Below are 22,786 nucleotides of genomic sequence, written 5' to 3'. Positions count from 1 at the left end.
TCTGTGCTAGCCGTCCCTAATTTAGCAGTGTAAGACTAGAGGGAAGGCAGCTAGTCATCACCACCCACCGCCAACTCTTGGGCTACTCTTTTACCAACGAATAGTGGGATTGACCGTCACATTATACACCCCCACGGCTGGGAGGGCGAGCATGTTTAGCGCGACACGGGCGCGAACCCTCGACCCTCGGATTACGAGCCGCACGCCTTACGCGCTAGGCCATGCCAGGACAAGTAGAAATTTACGGAAATAGTTTACCTTCCTTGAGACGAATACTTTGAACATTTGGTTCCATTTCCATGCATTTTCATCAGGTTGAGATATATTGTTATTTGCCGTTGACATGCTTGATTAATAGTTTAATGTGGCTTTTAAGGATGCAACCGCAGCATTAGATTATCGTTCTTAATTAGAATATTTAGAAAAAAAAAAAAAAAAAAAACGAAAACGTTCACAACAGATTTTAGTGGGGGTGTGGACTAAGCGACAGGTGTGGATAAAATGTTTTGGGCAAACTTGGCATGGGCCGAAAAGTGGGCGAAGGGTCGTTCAGCTCATCAGTCGGGTTATTTCAGGGTTTAGGCCACAACAGCTTTGTTCGGGAACCGAGTTTATGTTCGACAACCGAAACATTTATCCTCAAACAATATGTTCGAAAACCAAATAGTTCAGGAATGGAGTCATTCAAGAACCGAGATACCACTGTATTTGACTTCATTTTATATGTCATTATTTCATATTTTAAGTGAGTTATGGATTCCACGTGAACAAAATTCCTTTAATTTGGATTCAAAAACAATCTTAAGTCAGTTTTGAGTTCCTCGTTTTTAACAAACATTTTTTTCATCTTAGTAATGCCGTGAGGATCTTAAAATATGATAATCAGATAGAGCAATATCCAGTGAATAGGAGCGATGAGGCACAACTTTCCATTTTAAGGCCTGAAGTTTTTCTTGGGTCCCTAATGAAGTGTGTAGGATTCAAAACACAATCTTAAGTCGTGAAAAAACATTAGTCTTCTATATTGACTAATGCAGTTCTTTTCTTTATCAGTGCTTGGTGTTAGCACTTCAACTGATGACAATATCTTTCAGCTGTGATTTGGATCCAAAATTTTGTGATAAACTGCACTTCCCAGATCTCACCAAACACAAGGCAAAACTTTTTTTTTGTTGATATAAGCCATTCTTCGGTGTTGGTACAAGTGTGTAACAGAGATTCAACAATTGTATTTTACGTTGAGTATGTTCATTACAAAAAAAACACTTCTCGTTGTCACTGACAATTTTTCCAGAACTGATTCATGAGCATTTCTCCTTGTTAAAGATTAACAAATAGTGACTCTCTCAACATGTCAATTATCCGAAACCTAGTGTCCAAGTTTTGAAACTTTTCCAATTTCGTAGATGTAGGTAATGATTGTTACATGGAGCTGTTGAGCCATTTCTCACATAGTCAACTTTGGATTGCTTCAAATATTAAAATATTGACATAGAGAAAAGAAATAAATTTGCAAGTTCTTTTCCTCAAACCGAATGATAACTTTTTGCATAAAAAACGTTATTTACTTTCCTACCTAATATTCTCTGTGATAATTCTTTGTATCATTAAAGTTTTGTGCTCTGGTAGTCATCACTATGGTCACAATTTTCGTGTTTGCAGCATCCCTAATGTGTTTCTTTAAGTATTTGTTATACACGCACACTCGTATATAATTGATTTGAAAAATTGATATTTCACATTCTGTATTTTATTCCATACAACAACTTTATTTCTTTATTTTAATTTTTACTGCACTTCTTATTCTCACCCCTCAGTGTGGACTCCTGTACGTTGTGAGGGGATCTCCCAGGGAAGGTTCTGTTCTTTCAGATTACCTCTTCTGGGATCTAAACATTCACCCACGTGTTTACCGTGTGTGGTAACCCGTGAAGGGGTGGAGAGGATCCTGTTGGTTGGTGGTCCAACCATAACACACCACTTTGACCTTGAATTCCTATAAACAGGCAGCCAGCTGGTCCACTTGGGCTATGGTCAACCAGGTACCAGTGTTGAAAGTTCTTAACAGGTGTTGTGGACTTTGCGTCTGACGCAGGTGTTTGGGTGTAGTGCTCACGAAACCCTGTCGTTGCTTGACATTGTCGTGTGTTTCCTCATAGGGCTTTATGGTGGGTGGGGTCAGAGGGCACCAAAATTTTCTTTTCTCTTATGGATCCTCCAAACAAAAATTTAAATAAAATAGTGAAAAAACAGTCAATAGGAAAACAATTACGCCTTGAAGATTCTGATCAGCAATCTTCAACATCTGTACCACCAGTTGTACCTCATTTTCTTATCTTACATTTTCTTTCAGAGAAACCTTGAGGGCAAATGTCCTCCTTTTTTATTCAGAAGGGACTGTAGGGACTTCCTAGCTCTCCAAAGTCAGAAAAGAAGCTTTGATCTGGAGACATATCAGTGGAAACATCCAACAGTTATTGTTGAGAAGGATTTGAAGAACATCCCCAAGTCAGAGATTCCAGCTGGGTTCTCCACTCGAGTTTCTGCATTGAGGCGTATCTCCACTCACAAAGATGGAGTTACAATACCGAACAATATCCTCATTCTGACATTTACATAACCACGTGCACCTGCAACCATCAAGGCAGGTTATCTTAATTGCAGGGAACGGCCGTACATTCCAAACTCTCTCCGATGTTTCTAGTGTCAGAGGTTCGGTCACTTAAAGACGTCACGTCATAGTTGCCTGACATATGCCACTCTACACACCCTTCAAGGCCGTTGCCATCCGCGTTTCCTTGGGTCATACTATCACTGTTTGTTTTCTCTACCTGTCGCCTGGGTCCCTCGAATCAAACTACCTCCTCTCGCCCACCCAGTGTGGGTTCCGACAACAGAGCTCCACCATGAACCACCTGATTTTATTTGAAACGACGATCTGAGAAGCTTTTCTCAAACAACAACCTGTATCAATACTCTTTGACATTGAAAAGGCTTATGATACAACATGGAGGTATGACATTTTGTGAGACCTCCATATATATGGGTGATGTGGTCATTTGCACATTTTTATTAAAACTTTTTTAATAGACAGGAGATTCCAAGTTCCTGTGGGTTCAAAACTTTCCTGTTATTTTCTACAGGAACTTGGAGTCCCTCCGAGCTGTGTTTTGAGTGTCACACTTTTCAGTGTAAAGATTAATGCCATCACTGAACAATTCCCTCTTACTGAAAGAGTAAGAAAAAGAAACAAACATTTGTCTTAGAAATCTTATATACAACAACATGCACACTATATTTCATCAGGAACACTATTTAACATAAGTATAGAAGGTATGAAATTTCTGCTTTTTAGAAACTTAAATAAGGTTCATGCTGAAGGAACTTCAAACAAACCTTCTAATTAACAGATGTTCCACAACCAATAGCAATTCAAATTGTCTTGAAATAAGTTTCCACTTTTATACTTGTATACTTATAGTGAGTATAATTATCTTGATACTGTGAGTCCTAAAACCAAATCAAATTCCTAAAACAAGAATTGTTGAACCCTTTACAAGTGAAATATATTTATCTGTAACTTGGTAATCACATTCAAAATTTAATTTCCTTAAACTTTTGTCCAGAGTAAAACTTAGTTTGCGCAAACTACAATGACAAGTAACATTATAATATTTTTAACTCATTCTGGGATAGTTCAATAGTCAAGAGACAGGGTTAAAATCTCCCTTATGTAAAAATATTTTTCATATAGCTACTTACCTCTGCACCACTAAGAGCTATTCACTTACATACAACTACCACATGCCATCAACCTTGAACAAGCTCTCATGTGCATTATAACAGCTTATGACAATCACACTGCTGTAGCCCTCTACCAATGGGAAGGTCACACAATCTCTGTATAAGCACAAGTTTTCTTTTGACAAGGCAAAGAAAATTTACTGGAAGTAAGAAAGATCAGGAAAGAATTGTCTGTTTTATATGTTTTGGTTTAATAAGAGTTCAGAATTGGCTATGTCAATTATATTCCCAGAAAACTTTCATTTAAACACTGGCCACTTAGAAGGAGGAGATGGGTTTAATATTTTCCATTCTCTTGTGTTCAATTCAGATTTTTGTTTAGTAATACCTGTGAGGTAAAGACAGCAACTTGGTGGTTTCACATCGCACCAGGAAAGAGAAGTGTAAGATGTTGTTCTTCATGTAACATTGTATCAGATGACTATCACCTTCTTACATTCATTTTCTTATCAATGAGAAATTGTCAATGTGTTGAAATATGTACATTAATCAAGGTACCATAATACGTATATAAACCACATGAAAATGACTGGAAAATAAAACAAACAAAAGTCATCACACTCGATCTTCTGGGTATATTGGAGAATAAAAATTGGTAGGAGGCAAAATCCAGAGAAAAGGAAACTGCATAATTATATAAGTTATGGAAAACAAATGTGTTACTTTTAGTTCACATACCAGTCTGTGAGATTGCCAAAGACAAACAACGAAAAGAAGCTGTGCTATGTTGAAACTGGCAGGAGATGCGAAAATGTCTATGGTCTGACACACCCAAAGAAGAATATGCAAGATGGTGACCCTAAACAGTTGAAGCAGAAAAGGATACATGTAGAGATTCAGAGATGATAAAGAAATGACAGGATAAGAACCACACAACTTTATGGGGACAACAAAAAGACTAGAATAAAAATCCAGAGTAGAGTGAGAGACAGATTCAATAATTCCTTCTGTTAATAATGAAGATACAGATGATCAGCGAGACGTGGATAGAAAATAGAACAATAAGAAAGGTAAAGTATGAAAAAAGAAGATTGAAATTATGAGATAGGACATACAAAGCTTCAGGTTGTTAGAGAAAAAAGAAAACTGGGAGATGAAGTGAGAGAGGAAGGCACTGACAGGACCAAAGCCTGAGACTGGTTCCAAAGAAGAATAACCTCTAAAGTCTAAACCTTGTATTCCAAAGGGTTGAGAACAATCCCAAAAAATAGAACTATAAAAAAAAAATGGACAAGACAAAGCACCTAGATATAAAATGGAGGGATATGAACACCAAACTAAGGAAATACCAAAAAACAAATAAATCAGAACAAAGAGAGAAGGGGAAAAGTAAAACTAAAGTAACAAACTGATTTTAAACCATCTGTATACTAGGTCCTGTATTCAAGACTCAGCTCTGTGCCAGTTGGCTTGGAGTGAGTAACGTGAAAACAAGCTTTTCCAAATAAAACCCTCTATTAAACTTTGGCCATCTTGCTTCCACAAGGATCAGAAAGAGGAAGTTTTCTTAACTAGACTATGCATTGGTCACAGTTTTTTTAACTCGTTGTTTTCTTTTATCTGGCATTGTTGCACTACTGTGTTGTCTCTGCAAAATTCAGGTCACAACAAGCCACATTTTATGACTCTCAACAACAGCACCAATTTAAACATGTTTTGTCCTTTGGTTTATCAGTAACATTACAAAAATTTTTAAGTTTTTAAAGGCCATTCATCTTTTAATGCCATTTTACTTTTAATTTACACATTACATCTTTTTTAATGTAATTCTCTTTTAAAATCAAAGTCCATGTACTTTTATTTGAAATTAGAAAACAGCCGTTACATCAAATAGCTCGAAACCAGAACTGCTGCTGTTTGAACTGCTCATTAGTCAACCTGGGGAGTTATAATTATTAAAATTTTGCTACAAGTCTTTTAAAACTTGTCTTATTTTACTTTCTGAAAACAGCCATTATGCCAAATAACTCTAAACCAAAGCTTCTAGAAATCAAGAGAAAGAATTTATTCCATACATTTAGCAAGAATGTTCACTGCTTTATTGAAACAATATTGTTGTATTAATACCAATACTATGAGTTGCAGCCTGTGAATGAAGAGTGGATATAGTTCACTGATAACTTAAATACAGGTCCAAAATGTGTTGTTCTTCAAAACAGTAACATATATGTATGTTCCTATTAGTCAATCGATTCACTTGAAGGAAACATACAAAACTATCAAAATTCTTGTTAATAAGGTCTAATACAAAGAACATGGCTGGCTATTTTGTGGAAACTTGAAAGTCCTTTGAATGTTGTTGTATTAAACACCCAGTCAGACAAAGTTTTCACATTTTGTGTGTGAAATGGGACAAATGACACAAAATCAATGCTGGATAAGAAGTAATGGCCACACAAAGTCAGACAGATACCAGAATTGAAAACAATGAATGTGAAAGTCTGGTTGACACAAAGAATGTCATATTACTTTCATTTCATATAAAACTGGGTTTGATAAATCAGTTTGTAATTATCTTAAACAAAGATGGTGACTGTTTCAAGTATCTGTATGAGGAATTCCCAGCAATTTCAGAAGCAACACTTAAAAGGATTTTGTTTAGCCTCAGATTAGAAAACTGACTTAAAATGAACATATCTAAGTCTGTTTGTTAATTTGAATTTTTCATTAAGCCACACAAAAGCTATCTGTGTTAACAATCCCAAAATTAGCTACAAAAGACAAAAGAAAATGCAGCTAATCATCAGCATCCACTGTCAACTTTTGGTAACTTTTTATAAAAGAAAAGTAGGGTTGATTATAATGACTACTTTGCTGAAAAAAACAAGCATGTTTGTTTGAACAAGGATTCAACCCACAACTCACAGACTGCAAGTTCAACTTGCAATACGCGAGATCATAATACATAGTTCTGACACTAAATGATGTAAATTTCACAAAAATATCAGGATGAATCTGAATGCATATCTGTTTGACATCAACTTTCCTCTTGTTTATTCATTTTTTTTTTTTTTATCAACAAACATAATAAAAAAATGTTCATTGTGGCAAATAAAATAATAATTTGATCTAAGCAAGAGTTTTATTTATTCCTAATTCGTAACAACATTTTTACATGGAGGAGAAATGGATATTATTTTCAAAATCTAATAAGCTGAATAATAGGAAGTCGTGGCACCCAATATACTACTGCTCTAGAAGAAATCTAAGAAAAACAATCTGTTAATTTTCTTGTCCTAAAATGATTCCAGTCTTCATGGTCAATATATTTCAACATGTATATTGGGATATTTGTTTTTGAGCTATTAATGTGAATCTAGTTATCACTGTAGTGGGCTGTATTGTTTTCACTGGCCTGCTACTTCAATGAACAGATGCTGGGTGAAAAATAAAAACATCTGTTTAACAAAAGTGCTTATTATACATCACATACAGTTTGTTTAATTAGTCTCTTTATACAATACTGTGTGAAAGTGCAAGGGCAAAAGCATATCTTTTCATTCTTTCCATTTTATGGGCTCATTCTTCCATGTTATTACTGATTGTAAATTTCAATGCCATGGTAGTGATTCATTGATCACTTTTTAACAATTAAACGAGCTAGGGTGAGAACACTGAGTTTTTAGAATTTCCTATGCTTGTACCTTGGACATGTCATAATGGTTCTGTTTGAATGAATATAGTGGTAAATTTAAGGGCATGAAATAAATGACCATGTACCAAATGAAAGAAATTTTTCCAGATCTACAATATCAAGAGAAGTCAATGATGATAGAATATTTGATCATGTAGCAGTTAAAAAACCTTTACTTTGTTCTCCAAGTATTGACAAGAAACTGGACTGCTGATAATTGAAAAGAAGTAATATGGATGGAAAAGTCAAAGTTTGAAATAGTTTACTCAAAGTGTACATTGTACATCCAGCAGAAGAAAGATGAAAGATTCTTATTTCAATGCACATGATCCATCATGGCAGACCCAGTTCTACTACCAAGAGGATAATGACCCCAAACACTCATCCAACGTATGCAGAAATTACTTAGCTGAGAAATAAGCCACTGGAGTTATTCAAAATAATTCAATAGTTCCCTTAGAGCCCCATCTCAAATCAGCAGATTTGGAATTTCATAAATCAAAAACTTGAAAAATCAAATGCTACTTCCAATGAAACTATATGGGAGTGTATCAGAGACATTTTGACTAAACTCCCAAAGGACACTGTGATTAAACATCTTGTAACAAAGCCTGAAAGACTTTCCATAGTTATTAAAGTAAAAGGAGACACAACATATTCACTGTTTGTTGAACTCTCACTATATTTTTCTTGCACTGAATGTGAAGAATAATAAAATATCGATATTTTACCTGTGATTTATCTTCAGATGTTTTTTGAAAGCTGCCTGAAATCTGATTTTGACTTTGTCCTAACACTTTTGCACAGTACTGTAGGATGGGCCTAAATGAAACTAAACATACTGGTACTGCTTTTTGGTGTATGTTATCAAGATAATAGGTTCAAAGTAAACCAAAATATCTGAGTAAAATAACAGTAATTTATACCATATCTTTAATAAGAGTTCAGAGGCAATGTGGTGTTTATTTACGTCCACTTCTAGACACCTGTCTAGAAAGTCTTGAAAATCTGTAGGCAGGTTATCTTTATTTAAATTGTTTGGTTTCCATTTGTTAATATTAAATCAAGTACCTGAAAAAGGAGTGTGACTTGATGACTAAATCAATAATTTAACAACACAAAATAATTCTGATAATAAAAAATATACATGTATATATAATGAAAACAATTATATATATCAGAAATTATAACCAATACTGTTAATGACACTAGCATTACAGAGATAGAATATACCTTACTTACAAAACACAAAAATACTATCTGCTTCATGCACTATTACTGACTCATGTCACTTGACACCCATGACATCGGAATGTACAAATCTTTGGATAATACTCCGTAATACTGTCGAAATATCTCCACAAAATATAACTTTACAGTAGCAGAACACCCTGAGTGAATTACCTAACATGTTACTATTTATTTATAGGGGTTTAACAAGATGGTAGTTATATTGTGGCAGAAAACACTATACTTTATGCATTTTAAAGATTATTATACCATACACTCCACAAGATTCAATAATTAACTGTTTGTAATTGTATATAGTCTTGTTAAATATTCAGTGTTGCTGTCATCATTCCACTGTTCATTATTACCTTTATCCACTGGAAGTCCCTCTGAGATTTATTAAATCACATTTTTATATTATTGTTGCATTAAAGTATTTAACTTTCCATCTAATTTCATGGACTTGTAACTTGTAAAACTTAAACAATTCACAAAAGAGAAAAATGCAAGATACCCAAACAAGGAGAAAATTGAACTTCAATCAACTCTTATTCCTTGGCTGTAAGTACTGGTTACCTACACTTACCATGTCAGAATTTTTCTGACAAAATACCAAGAAACCAGATGTAAACCTCTGGTCCGTACTTTTTCCTTTTTATTAATTCTGGAACCAACCAATGCCAAGTGTCAACCAGGCAATAAAGTTATCATGCGAAAGAAAAAGAAAACAGAAATAACTACTAGTAAGCCTTACAAAATTAACTCTAATTTAGATGCCAATGCTGTAATCTGATTCCCAACATTTATAAAAGATTACACTGGATTGTATTTTGTGTAAGAGACTGAAAACTTAATATTTATTGTATTACACAATAAACAATGTTTACAGCTTTGTAAATAATGCTACATTTGAGAGTACTGTATAAGCTGCAAATAATTCAACAAACTCAACCTTTCTTGAATAAAATAATTTCAACAACCATGTACATAACACACGTACATATAAAGAAGTTGAAACAAGCATAATAAAAACTAAAGAGTGCTGGCTGGAGATAACATACTGGTAGAAGCTTAGAACAGAAATATATAAAGTTATTTCAAAGTTATTTATATATGGAATGAATTGAAAAAGTCATTATGTCAGAACCAAATGTGGCTGCAACCTCCCACAATAAAACTGTCACGTATTACTTACAACTACAATTTAAACAAAGCAAACCTGTGAGAGTGATATGCAAAAATATTCTTAAACTTGTAAAATTGCTTGAAATTGACCATTTAATTAAATAAAGACAATATGTTAGCATACAATTTATAACAGGTAAGATTAAAAATACAAAAATTAACTAAAATGTAACATTAATAAGACTAACCCAAAGCTCATCACCAACAAGATAGCTAACCAAATAGTTGACGATGGTTTGGATGTTTACTTTTGTCCACCACTATAAGTTCGGTGACGATAAGCTCTTTTCCTGGTTTTCATTGATCTCTTTAATTGCAACTTAAAACCCAGTAGCAGTTACTATGGCTGTGTAGATAGTTCCTGAACCACTGAAACAATAAAAGTATCATTAGAATTTGTAATGTGCTACAACGTGAACATATTACCACATGCTACTTATAAAATTATTGTACCTTTTGAAAAGTAATGGATTAACACATGTTTCTAGTCTTATATTTTTGTAAGGTGATAAAATTGTATACTTTCCTTGTATGTTTATTATACAGCAGTTAGAAAATTGTGCACAGTTACTTTTTAATTATATGAATTCTACTCTAAGATACTGATAAAAAATAAATGGTGCATTATATTCACACAAGTAAGCACCGTCCCTCCAAGTTATATTAATAACCTTTTGGAAGTGTGTGCAGCTGTTACATTCACGATGTCCTCATAATATGATGTTAGTTTCGAATATTTAATACAACAGTTCTGCTTAGATTATATGCAGAAATTAATCTATTTTAGTAAATGTATGGTTTTAATCCTTACAATAGTAATAACACTAGGGAATTTTTTGATCTATAAACCTTGTAACCATTACTGTGATCACACTTTGAAAGTTCCTTGGAAATAATGTATTTCTACACTGTTATTTTACTCTTCATAATTTGTCATATCTCCTCTTTAAATCAAAATGTACAATTATTTAGTTACACATTTTAACACTTTCTGAGTTATGCAACTATTTTTGCTGGGACTGAAATAATTACAACTGAACATAAACCCTTATTGATGTAAGCTGTTTTTGGGTGAATCAAATTACCAGCTTGTGACACTACATTTTTTTTTTCCTTTGCAAGTCATAAATGTGTTAGATGTTTTAATTATTCAAAATTACTAAATTTTATAATTTGAATCATATTTTCAATACTTCAGGAATACCATTCTACAGACTGATTAACCTGCATATTTATTTTTAATCTACATCACATATTCTATAAAATTGTTGTGATATTTATAATTTTCTGTACTAAAAAATTAACTTCCAATAAGTACTTATCTCCTTTTACACAGGCCTAGAATAACCAGACAGTTAAGACCCTCAACTTGTAATTTGATGATTGCTAGTTCCAATCTCCATCACACCAAACATGCTCACCCTTTCAGCTGTAGGGGCCTTCTAATGTTTCAGTCAATCCTAATATTCACTGGTAGAGAAGTAGCCCAAGAGTTGGCAGTGAGTGGTGATGACTAGCTGTCTTCCCTCTAGTCTCACACTGCTAAATTAAGGATGGCTAGTGGAGATAGACCTCATGTAGCTTTCACGAAATTATAAAACAAACAAACAATCCTTTTACATCAATACATATTCTTATTCAATGCTGCCATCTTTTTGTAAATCTTGTTTTCAAGCATACCACAAGTTTCTGCCTCCTCTTGTTTGCAAATTATTCATTAAAATTATCATGTAACAACCCTCCATCAGTAATAAAGTAAGGTATTCTCATTTTGCTTATGACTTCATCTGTTCAATTCTACCAGATATCACTTTGAGTTCTCTTAGAATTTGGAAGCATCAGGTTTTAATGAAGAGGTAAGATGGGAAGTGTGAAATTTGGTAAGAACCTTCCAGAAATACATTTACAGTTTAGGTGAATTACAACTTCCAATACAGTGCATTATGTCATATCAACATATAGCAAGAATCTTACATTGAATAGGTGGAAGAAACAGTTTTAGGGAAGGAAAGAAGCATCCTCCAAAGCCATCCAGAGGACACACCTGAAGACAAGAAAGTCAAATTTGGAAAACTGATGTGGGAGACTGAGCCAGGTATACATTTCACCCAGATAAGAAAGATGTGGTACTTATGGGAAAACTGGAATGTAATGAGGGCTATCAATCTTCATTAGAAGAAAAGTGAGGGCATAAAACACAATGGAGAGTCTGAAGGAACAACAACACTTGAAACAATGCAATGGATGACTACAAAGACCTATTTTCAAATGCAAACCATACTGATTCACTCAATACAAGACATGGTAGGGATGAAGAGTATTCTATTCCACCTTAACCATATATGTTTTGGTTGAGAATAATGGCTACTTTGATAACACTTTTACAGTTGACTAGATGCCCCTTTTGATTCTGTCAAGACAATATAAAATAAACTTTAAACAGATTTATCAGAGATTCATAGTATGAAAAATCAACTTTGGAAGTACTGATGTGATTAATTATTGTAGTTTACAAAAATAGAGGCATTCGTGTAATCCACACCCTGCATACTGACAGACTTGATGATTTATTGAGATGGAAGATTAGTGTGAGAAAATATTACATTATAAAGAACATGGACTTTACCAAACACAAGTTCTAACTTTTTGATAATCTATAATCAGTTCACATGTTTATCACTTTGCAAAATAAAATTGACAAATGGAATGAAAATTAAAACACACTCAAAAGGAAAAAATATTATTAAAATATGCACTTCAGACTCAACACATACCTAGATAAAAATGCTGCACTTTACAGGTCACAATTCTTTCAAAACAGAAACTAATTACATGATTTGTGTTCTCCTTGTAACTGGCCAATCAACTTAGATGGCAATAACCCAGAAGAACATATTACTTTTGATCCATTAATAATACAAATTCACACTCAAGTTGATACCTGGTGAACTATCCCATGAAGCAGCAGATACCATCTGTGATGACTCATGTTAGGTACAGCAACACCTAGAAGTCAACTAGCACGTGCCCTAGTAAGAAGTTCTGAGCTAGAATCATAAAAATAACTCAGAATTTTATGTTTCATATTTATCAAGCTGAGGTACCTGTCCTTTATTTGTACATGAACTTAAAATCTGGAGGTGGAAGATATGATAAATGAGAAAAATCCTGATTTTCATACAATTCATTTACTACACTGTATAATGGTCATTATGACCCTGTAGAAAAGGTAGTATCAATTGTAATGTCAGTAGGGGTGCATTCTGTTACCTGCTTTCAACACCCAGCTCATCACATCTTTCTGCAGTGTTTCACATGATTATTTAATAGAAAACCAATGGCTACAGAAGTGTCTTACAGACAGGTCAAAGTAAGAAATTACAACTCAAACAACAGCTTTTCATACCAGCCTTATGGTGGCTGTTGAAATAGAAACTTCATCTCAGTTTATGCATTATTGTAACAAAGGCAGTCATCTTTGTTCATTTAATTCCTCCAAAGAGAGCCAAGCACAGTCTTCGAGATGTATATATTAAATGTTTGTGTGCTCTGTGCATCGATGAATATAATTGATGTTAACTCAATCAAAGTGTTCAATAACAGCAATAATGGGGTGGAGGAGTTAGGAACCATCCATTAGCATGGCCACTTCCGAATTATCTTCACATTTACCCTCATTAAGAAGGATAGTCATCTATTGAAAGCACTACTGTTTTGCTCCCTTGAAAACATTATACACAGTTTGGTTAAGACTGGTCCAGTGAACCTGGATTAGTTAGATAATGGAACAAGAGACAGACACAGATTTTTGTGTTTTGTATATATACACAATATAGCAATGAGGTTTTTAGTATCTGTACACCACCTAATTCTACCTTCAACAAATCAAGACAGGATTTAGAAAGTTATTTTCCTTCTTTCTCAGACAACATGTGAAGAGAGAAAAGAGTATTGTTTTTCACCTGCTCTAGATCTCTCAGACCTATGGTGTCCAACATGGTCACCGCTTGCCACATGCCAAAACAGCTATTGACCTGTGGTGAACTGGTGCTTTACTTCTACCACCTATTTTTTTGTATAATTAATTTTCTTAATAAATAATTGAAAACATTACTATGTATTTTTTACCCATCTTTAAAAACACAGTTAATTTTTTTGCCTCAAAGTGAAAATGTTAACACATTTTAAACAGTTTGGGTGACTATGAAATACAGTTGGACACTGGTGCATTAGACCTAAAAGCACACCCACTCCTACAGCTTTTGAAGAACCACAATTTTTCCAATGTTCTGATTTCATTTCAGTTAAAACGCACTTTTAAATATTGTATATAATAATTTAAATTTGTGTGTTGGACTGAGGATTCTTTTACAGTGGATGTTTGCCATTTTTTGGAGATAAATTCAAAAATAAATGAACAGCATGCATTCCACTTATTCTAAAATATGTTCAAAACAAGTGAAACATGACAAATTTTTCACACTACATGTATCACAACTGGATCTAAATACTGTATGGTTCTCTTCTTGAGAAAAATAGTTTGGCTTGTCAACTGCATTTTAAACCAATTGAATTTGGCCAAAATGGATTTTTGTGAAGAAGAGAGGTATTCTTACATTCTTACATTGAGGCATTCTAGAAATCTCTGTAGCCTTAATATCAATTACACAACTTTCAATAACCTTCTGCTTTCAACTTTCTTACTGTGAAACAAAACAGTCATGAAATATTAACTCACAAAATTAACACTACTTACATTAAACAGTGTATTTTATCTTACAACCCTGAACTTATATATTTTAGTCACTACACTACTTGCCATTGGTTGAAAACACTAAAATAAAGTTTGTTGTAATGCAGTTTTTGAAGAGGAGGAAAAGAGAAAGTGGACCAGTTTGAACAATTCTTGAATTTCAAAAGATAACTTAATTTTAGTGAAAATACTTGATCAAAAACTTTGAATTTTTTGTATACAAAAAACTTGTAATATTTACAGAAAGCTAGTCAGATTTTGTGAAGATACACATATCATTTTAAAAGTTACAGTGTGGAAACTGATGATTATGAACAAAGTCACACAGAGTGAGTCTGTAATGAAAGGGTTCATTTCTTTTGTTCCTATCCCCCTCTTACATGACATTTTAAGAAAAGAAATGTAGTTCCTCTATCCAGGAAGTATTTATTGCACTGGCTATTGAACCTTACCCTTCCAAGAAGCCAACAGTTGTTAACTACTATTCACAGCAGTGGATATACTAATTAGACTCCTTACTGAAAACCTGTATGCATCTGTTGGATGCACTTTGTTTCACTGTTACTTTGTGTTGTATCTTACCATTTGCACTTGAATGAAAAGGAAAAGAAAGAGAGTAAGATATTTGGTGTAGACCGAAAACAGTTTTGAGACAGCAGAGTTGTTTTATAGTTCCTATAAAAAACAAAACAACAACATCCCATACCACTTTAAGCTTTGATGTTATGCTTATAATGCTAACAAACATCTCATCAGGGTCCTAGCAACATAAGAACTGGTAACTACAATTTTCTCTCCACATGTAAAATCTAGGTGATATTCCTCCAATCATGTAAAGCATTTTGAATTGTATGTAATTCTCACAACACAATAACAGTTTTAAAGAAATGTGTTCTTTCATTTTATACTTAAAATAATTACTAAAAGTACTCTATTTCTTATCTCACAATAAGGCACAGAGCCTTCTAGAACAAAATTTCAGTCATCACAAGACATTTGATAGTTTGGTTTTTAATAGGAGCTCAATAACACAAACAATGGAGGTGGATGGGTGAACTAATGTACCTGTCTTTCTCCTCTTATGCTCCAAAAGTGCTCTTTTCCCCATTATAAAACACTGTCCATAATTAGACCTTGCCTGCTGTGAGCTTGGAAATACAAATGTCAGCTTTAAAAATAATTGACACATATACACATATTAAATGTTGATATACAAAAAAACTGCTGTTCAATTTTACATTTTAAAAGGGTTTGCAAGATTGACAGAAAAGAATAAGAGATCTACATCGATCAACCCATATGGAGTAGAGGAAATCCACAGCCTTCTGTAACCCCTCCCTCATAAACGGTTTTGCATCAGATTGCTTAAAAAGTAAGACCCCATTTTATTGATCCCCTGCCTTTATAATGTCCTCCAGATGTTACTGTAGGAGCTTCACTATGTATGTTTAGCTCACTTCAAGAAATTTAATGTTTGAAAAAAAAGGAAATGGACAAACGTGTACTTGCTGTGGAGTGACTGACACCTCTACCCCATAGTTTCACCTCCACTGTTTATTGGTACTTTTCCTTCTGATGGACAGATTCTTCCTTCACAGGTTTCTTCACATTAATCTTGTTCAGCATCACTGACATGACGACAAGGAGCTGGAAAGTTGAACTTGAAGGCCATTCACACAGTCAAAAAGGCTTAAAATCTTATAGTTCTGTAAAGAAGAAAAATACAGTTATGCTAACACTAAATCTTGTTCTGAACACAAAATCTCAATTTTGTCCCAATTTATTTTTAACATTTTAACTAATTCCTGGGCAATCAAGATTCAAGTCATGTAAAATTTGCATAGCTTTTCTTTTCCAGTTAAATATAGAATTATAAGAAAGTTAACTGTTTAACAAGGTTTACTGCTATTCATTTAATGTCACAATAAAAACTTTGAGAAAAAACAGAATAGTATTCAGTATAAATCTTTAAAGTTCTTAAATGGATAAACTTGAAGCAGGCACTTCTTCATGTGCAGCAAGCAATATGTAGACTAAATTACTAACTACAATACCCATACAGTAAGACAGTACAAACAATTCATGAGGTAAAAAAACAGCAAAAGCACAATGTGAAATTATTAAAACAATACAAAAGTAATAGAAAGAATGGCAAACGAAAACTTTATCACAGGCAACATTTCAAGAAAATATTAAGAAAGTGAGAGATACCAGTACAGCATTATACAGCAAAAGACCCTGGAAACATTTCAAACAAAAATATAGTAGCATTCTTACTATTTTGTAAGAAAATATTAAAACTCCCACAATCTTAGTGAACAGTATTATTTTGTAAAGTTCCTTATAACACACTATTTCTTACATCTAGAACATTACAATAACCTGTTTTGTTTTTCGTACTCAACTTCAAATTCAGTCCTCCACAATAACCAACAGTTAAACACACTCACAAGAAACAACAGAGTTCTAAATATTAATATGGATAATACCCCATACCATTTTTAACAAATGACTTGAAGGTCACCATTTATCAAGCCTGATCATTCTACATAAAATGTATGGCAAACCTATTTAGTAAAACATACAATTCTGGTCAAAACAATGCTAAACAGAAGTAAAACTAACTGAAACCTAAAGTTAAAAGCTTATGTATGTGTGAAAATTTTAATGTTCATTATGCCTTAAATAAGATGATTTGTTTAGGTCACTTCAAGTTTAAAATATGTCATGTAAGACAACATTACTATAACTGTACATTTATGCGTGTCAAGTACAATTTGTTTGTGTAGAGGTAAATGAAAATAAATAGATAACCATAATACAGGTGATTTTAAACTTTAAACTACATACATGTCTGTCTTGGAATTTTATTTTTAAAGTTATACAGTCTGAACTACATAATCACGAGCAAAATACTGTACACAGTAGTGTATGTAGTCATTACAAGTTATGAAAAGGTATATACGTGGTTGTTATATATTCAGTAAATTGAGAATAACTACACATTGTGTATACAGTCAAATTAAAACAATTCACTTTGCACTCATCCATATATATTTCAAAACTGTGGAATATTATTTACTGTTGGCTGCAACTAGGTAAGCTACATACTAATCAAATCTACCTGAATGTACACTATAAACTATGCACATCATAAAAATGATAACATCTTAGCTAACACACCGTTATCAAATTTAATTTTCTACATAACAAAGAAAAGGAATAGAAAATATAGTACAACTATCTTGCTGTTCCTGATTCAAATTTAGAAAAAGGTAAATAACCAATATATGACTCTTAATATTAGTACTACATTACTTAAGACAGATGTGCCAGTACAAATTTATAATGATTCTTGGATGCTTTCCATTGTTCTTTTAACCTGAGATTATTTCTCTTAGACACAAATTTATTCTTGCTTAACGTGGGCAATATAGCTTACCTTCATCAAACTTTAATTTTAAAAAATACAACTAAACCATGCTCCAAGCGTGTACAAGTTCCACAAGCACTGCTGCTAGCAATCATATAAATCTGACCATATCCATTCCCTCTCTTTAGTTGATCACTCATCAAATCAGATTACAAGTATTCAGAGAAGTAGCTTCTACATCTTACAACAATAAAGTTTCATATATAGAAGGAAGTATAAAGTACAATACAACTATTTCATGAAACTATGGATATGACTCTTTGAATGTTAACCCATTCATAGATATCCCTCTTTGTGTGACACTTAGGTTAGAGTTTGCATGATATATTTCAACTAATGATACGCTATGACTAGTCAGTAACAATTTAGTGATCAGCTTTCATTATGCTCTAAATGCCACATGCAATGTGTAGAAATTCACACACCTATATGTGGTGCATTAATACAAGAGTATTATGATGTTGAACAACAAAGTTACTGCTATTATGTACCCTTCTTTATTGTTGACATGATTTTGTTGGTATTTACCAAAACCTAATTTTGTATGTCTGCAGCATTATTGCCCTTGCAAAAGATGCAATTAGAAAGCTTTCATGTCCAAAGCACACCACTCTTTCATGCATGTTTTCCATAAACCATACAGTATATGAAGACAGTGCTTTCACAATCCATGTTACAACAGTGTAATAGCATATATAATCTTTAAGTATTGTTTCTGGTTATTTATCATTTTATACTAGTAATTGTATTTGTTTCATTTTACACCTTCTTAACCCTACTACTATGTGTAGGGGTCAGGGGGATGTTATCACATTTGTAGATTTACATTCAAAATTTTATTGAACCATTATTTTATGAAGATATGTCGTAGCATGTAATTCAAATGTAATAGTACACAATAATTAATTAATTTAAAATAAATATTAAAACAAATTCCTAAATATCAAATTTTGTTTGTCATGTACTATACTACATGCTTCTTTATTTAAATTATATTTCTGATGTCCAAAGGCAAAGTTTATACTTTTTCACAAATAGAAATTTAAATTAACAAATTTTGACAAGCTAGAATATAAAATAAAAAAACCTCCTTTCTTATCTATTTTCTGAAATATTACTATTTTAAGAAAATCAAAAATGTTAATTCTGTCTATTTCTTTAGTTTTTGCAAATGATTGTTTACAACCAATTGAAAGCTCAGAATTTTTACCTACATGGTATTTTAGGTTTGAAAAGTGTCTTCATGGGTAGATCCATTTTTTTGTTGTTGTAGACTCACAAGGAAAGGTGAGATGAATGATGTTTAAAAATATTTTTAGACATAAATACATTTTAATTAATAAGAATTATTAATTACACTAGAAATCTGTGGTACTTAAATATAACCTATGATGTTCTTTATATCAATATGTGTACACAAAACAAGAAAAATATTTTACATACTTCAGTTGTAAAATGTGACAAGGCTTAGCAAACTGTGGAAAGTACACATTCATTGAGAAGGAAACATCATTGTTTTCCTGTATTTCTTTACTTAATGTTCTGTGCTCTATGATAAGTAATTGATATTTCAAGATTTATTTGTAGACAGTAATAATAATAATATGTATAAATATACATAAAATGTACTGCATTACAACTGAAATGTGATTGTATTCTACAAAATACTGGTCTTCAACAAAGTTATTTCATCAATATCATATATATAATTCTCAGCAGTTTTCAGTTCATCTCTGTGTGCTTGTACATCATAATGATTTAAAGATTTATAAAAAAATCCAGTTTATGATTAACATTGTAATTGTGTCTGTTGAGGTTCACACGAATAGTGGTTTTTACTGTTTTAGTTACTGATGAAGTCATGATCAGAAAATTATTTTTGGGAGCAGTTTGGTCGTACATAAGTAGTTTAATATTTCACTGCATGTAGTAAGTCTGCAGCAGCCATTCCAGGTGTATGATAAATTTTAATTGTTTTTCATAAATTGGTTTTGATTCATAGTTTTAACACAAAACATTTTTTAATCTTTTTGCTTATTTTATTTAGTATGTTACATTTTCTGTTTTAAATGCAGTTTAAGTATCTATGTAAGTCAGATGCAAGTCTTATATGAATACTGATCTTTTATTTTAGGCAAACGTTATACGCTGTATCTATTGTGCTGTAACACTTGTACTTGTATTTTTATTGTCATGTCATCCTGAAGTGAGACTATTTTATATCATTACAATAATTAGTACTTCCTTACTGTGAAATGGACTGTAGTACAGTGCACTAGGTTCAGAGTTAGAATTAACAGTGTGGAATATGTATTGAAGTTATTGATTTCATCTCTATCTACACATCTTCTTGTTCAATTCTCCATGAGCCTGTTGTAGTCCTAAGAAACCTATAAGACAGTAGTTGGATGGAGACTTAGTTTTAATGTTTGAGTAATGATTATTTTGGTGATTGCACAATATTAGGTGGGATTTCTTACTGTTCATGTTTGAAATAATTCTGTGCAAAACATTTAGGGATTTGTATTTTGCAGCTACTTATAACTGTATGATAGGCATTACTGTACTTGAATACCACACATTCAGGTCAATCTGAAGCTTAGTTTAATAAACTGAGTGCTGGCTCAGCTAGTGTGCTTTCTGAAGAGAATAAACCATGGGTACTTGGAAATTTAATTTCAATGATTAGCCAAATGTTTCGTCATCTGATTAGTGACGTGCATGAATGGATTAAGGAGATTCCAACTATCCCTATATCTACTATCTAGCAAAACCACAGCCAAGTGAACTGGCTTGGAGAAATCAGCATAACCAGTCAAAGTTAACACTTCCTCCTGCACAATTTCTCAGGCTTTGCACAGTGTATTCACAAGTAAACTTGTCTTTTGTTGTTGTTGTTATAGTTTATGAAGAAAGTGTCATGTTCAAAAGCTTTTGTTTTAGACCAGATACAGTTTACTTAATAAAATGATTAATACAATGGAATTTTACAGTATGGATAAAATAACTTATGATTTTATATTATTTAAAAATGGTTACATAAAAAACATACTTTACATACTACTTTTGGAAGTTTGAAACTGGGGTGGTGAAAATACACATTCTGATACCACATGTCTACTGAATGGCATAATATCATAACATTCATTTCAATTTCTATGACTCAATGATGAAAGCTGGATAAGAAAAATTTACTTACCACAAAATATTTCATTAAACATTTTCTTCAAAACACTAATTTCAAATCAGGTGGTTAAGACACTTAACTTGTAACCCGTGCATTGAGAAATTGAATCCTCATCACAACAAACATGCTGGCCCTTTGAACTGTGGGGGTGTTAAATGTGATGGTCAATTCCACCATTCACTGGTAAAAGAGCAGCCCAAGAGTTGGTGGTGGGTGGTGATGACTAACTGCCTTCCCTCAAGTCTCACATTACTAAATTAGGGATGTCTAGCACAGATAGCCCTCGTAAAGCTTTGCTGGAAATTCAAAACAAATGAGTTTGGTTTTAAATTGGAAATTATAATTCAAATTTTAGTATTATATATCAGTTAAATTTTTAACTTAAAAGTGAATATTGAAAAAAAAAATCTAAATATCAGGTTTTATGCATTATATGATGTGCTCAAATTAGAGTTTGTGATGTCCAAATACCAAGACTATAGTTTCTTCTGAGTTAGGAGCTCAAATTACTGATATTGAGAACTTATAATATGGAAAATTGAATCTCCCATCTTTTCTGCTTGCTGCATTTACTGAATTAGTCTCAGTGCCCCTACCTACCTCTTGACATTTTGGAAGCACTTGCTTATGTACACTTACTTTTGAATATGACTCAAACAGAGCTAAGTTACAGTTTTATAAATTATAGTGCAATTCTAAGGTACTGATATAGTAATTTATGACTTTTTGTTATTTTGAAATGTACACATGCTAAATTTAAAATATCATTTTGTTTCACATCTTACTGTAAAATTTTATGAGACTTGATATTCAGTACTGAGTCAAGCCCCAAATGAGTAAAAAAGTTCAAAACTAGAAAATATTATTGTTTACTCTACTTCTTTATTTACTGTTCTGTATTTTAAGATAAATTAAATTTAAGAACTTTTTATAACTTATAACTCAGTTGTGACTATTTTACAAAATACTAGTTTACACAAATACAGCCAATACAGGTCACTTTGTACAGACTGTAAACATTAATATAACTTCATGGTTGAGTAATTACTGTAACGTTGCTCATCAGACTGCTATAATTTTATATTTCACTACTTTGATATGATGATCTCTTTATCACATCAACAAAGTTACACAAAAATTACGTCATAGTGAAACAGGAATGCTGTAACTAATTAAGACTTGAGATACTTCCTCAGGCAATGTTTTATATTTTATACTTGTGAAGAATATCCAAGTTTTAACTAAAGAAACTACTTCATAACATTAATCATTAAGTTTACCATAGATAGTTACAAAAATGACTGGTTCACTGCCTATAACTTATTTATAAAGACATGTTCTAGCAAATATTTAAAAGTAAAAATTAAAGATCAAAATAAAATGGCTTGTTTCACATGAAAAGTCAATGTAAGTATTAGCATGATAAAGAGTAATATTATAATCTGGAATCATATCACTGATGAATGCAAGGAACTAAAAATAAATTTGTTGAGTGTAAAACAAGTTCTAAAATATGGATCAATAGTTTTTCATCTTTAACTTTCATTTTCAGAATTGCTA

The 22,786-nt window shown here is 32.6% G+C and overlaps 1 long non-coding RNA gene across 39 annotated transcripts in view; it reads right to left on the bottom strand.

Annotated features, from left to right (window-relative positions):
* The window catches only part of LOC143226270 (uncharacterized), an 86,237-nt gene that overhangs the window by 58,149 nt on the left and 5,302 nt on the right, over positions 1-22,786 (bottom strand). For 28 of the 39 annotated variants that reach the window (XR_013014513.1, XR_013014518.1, XR_013014519.1 and 25 more), the window contains exons 3-4: positions 11,275-16,312; positions 10,042-10,222 (exon numbers count right to left, since the gene is read on the bottom strand). This is a non-coding gene — a long non-coding RNA (uncharacterized LOC143226270). Of the gene's footprint in view, positions 1-6,867; positions 7,182-8,364; positions 8,510-8,529; positions 9,333-9,491; positions 10,223-11,274; positions 16,313-22,786 lie in introns of those variants that run through there. The other 11 variants (XR_013014487.1, XR_013014488.1, XR_013014486.1 and 8 more) reach the window with 11 other exon arrangements.

Source organism: Tachypleus tridentatus, chromosome 9 (genome assembly GCF_004210375.1).
Source record: "Tachypleus tridentatus isolate NWPU-2018 chromosome 9, ASM421037v1, whole genome shotgun sequence".
Classification (NCBI taxonomy): Eukaryota; Metazoa; Arthropoda; class Merostomata; order Xiphosura; family Limulidae; genus Tachypleus; species Tachypleus tridentatus.
Note: the sequence above shows the minus strand (reverse complement) of the source record. Positions and strands in the feature narration are given on the sequence as shown.